We start from the raw sequence: 2,274 nt of genomic DNA, 5'->3' as shown, positions 1-2,274 counted from the left end.
ATTTTTTGGAAGGTAATGGTACTTTTACTTGAGTATATTTTTTCAGTACTCTTTCCACCACTGATTAACAGTCCTACTTTAATCTTGTTAGCCCACTGCCCACCAAAACACTGAAATCTGAAGTAGTTGTCTAAACCCTGAGTGTTTTTTTTTGTTTTGAGGATGTTGCCTGTTGCTGCTAATTTAAGTTACAATGTGTGCACAGAAAGTAACATGGTGACCTTAGCTTGTTCCTTCTTTATCCTGTTGTTACTGTGTGAGAACAGACAGACGGCTGACATTAAAGATGCATCCGCTTGAGCTTAAAACAGCTTGTGTTCATTAATTGATTGACTATGATGTAATCATGGAGAATCATTAATGTAGTGCACAAAGAGGAAGTGTACATTGGCACATAAAAGATTTATAATCAGCCATGAGGAACTGTGATTTCAAAAGGAAAATACACTCTGATTGTTTGTTAATACAATAATTGCCAAAGCGAATATCTAAACATTAATTATAAATAATATAATTATCACTACAGTCCACAGCAATCTATTTTACACTTGAGTTTGTCAAATCTGTCCGAGGTAGAATGAGAAAAAAAAAAATGTGTGTATTAAAAAAAAAAAAAATTTAATAACACTAAAACCTGTCAGCCCTTCTAATAACTTCTGCTTAGAAATGTACAGGGGAAAGAGCTTCAGTTTAATATCAATGCATTGCCTGGGTTGACTGAATTTAAATGGTAATTAGCATCAGCTATGCTACTGGCATCTCAGTTTGGTGTCTGTTTGTGTGTGTGTGTGTGTGTGTGTGTGTGTCATACTTTTATTCAATAAAGACACATTAAATTGTTAAAAATGGACAGTAAAGTGTGTGTGTGTGTGTGTGTGTGTGTGTGTGTGTGCATGTTAATGCACATAACAGCACATCCACTGACAGTTAGCTTAATGGGTAGAATAAATTCAGGGAAAACTAGAATGCAGTACATGATCCCAGATGGAAAGCTATCTTATAACATACACCAGCACATATTGCATAGCCTCAGTCGGGTCATGAGAAGTCTTACATATGCATATATTTTACTAACCAAAATTCTTAACTAAATAAGCAAACAAAACACAGCAGTTTCTCATTTTGAGATGAACATCATAACCTGCAGTTCAGTGAGAGTCTATACAGTCAAAGACTATAGAATACCCAAGATGTGTCACTCGTATAGTTTTGAATGGGGAAAAATGCAACGCTCAATATAGCCGCCTTCTGAGTATAAGAGCCAATCACTAATCTGTAAAGTCAGCGCGTCACTGCAGCTGCCTTTAGAAGTCCCGGTTGCTATAGAAACAGTTAGCGTTCAGAGACGTGCGCTCAGGACTGCGCACGCGCACTGGCTGGTCTAGCCTGAAAAATAGGCTTTTTTAACGCTATTTGTGACCCTGGACCACAAAACCAGTCATAAGGGTCAATTTCGAGAAATTGAGATGTATGCATCATCTGAAAGCTGAATAAATAAGCTTTCCATTGATGTATGGTTTATTAGGATATGTCAATATTTGGCCGAGATACAACTATTAATCTGGAATCTGAGGGTGCAAAACAATCAAAATATTGAGAAAATCACCTTTAAAGTTATCCAAATGAAGTTCTTAGCAATGCATATTACTAATCAAAAATTAAGTTTTGATATATCTACGGTAGGAAATTTACAAAATATCTTCATGGAACATGATCTTTACTTAATATCCTAATGATTTTTGGCATAAAAGAAAAATCGATCATTTTGACCCATACAATGTTTTTTTGGCTATTGCTACAAATATACCCCAGCGGCTTAAGACTGCTTTTGTGCTCCAGGGTCACATATATTATTCTATTAAAATTGTATAAAATTATATATTATACATTCATATTTTCATTATTATCATCATATTTGGGGGTCCTTGGCATTAAAAAGTTTAAAAAGCTCTGCCTATAGAAATCAGAGCTGACACAAATCAGCGGTCTGACCCTGGTCTCCTCGCGGTGTGTCTGGCTGCTCTCGCGTTTGGGCTGCATGATTGCAACGCTCAATATGGCCGCTCAATCGCAGGAAGCCCCGCCTTCTGAATGAAAGAGCCAATCACTAATCTGTAAAGTCAGCGCGTCACTGCAGCTGCCTTTAGAAGTCCCGGTTGCTATAGAAACAGTTAGCGTTCAGAGACGTGCGCTCAGGACTGCGCACGCGCACTGGCTGGTCTAGCCTGAAAAATAGGCTTTTTTAACGCTATTTGTGACCCTGGACCACAAAAC

Source organism: Sinocyclocheilus anshuiensis, unplaced genomic scaffold (assembly GCF_001515605.1).
Source record: "Sinocyclocheilus anshuiensis isolate Anshui unplaced genomic scaffold, SAMN03320099.WGS_v1.1 scaffold579, whole genome shotgun sequence".
NCBI lineage: Eukaryota > Metazoa > Chordata > Actinopteri > Cypriniformes > Cyprinidae > Sinocyclocheilus > Sinocyclocheilus anshuiensis.
This window is presented reverse-complemented; position numbering follows the sequence as displayed.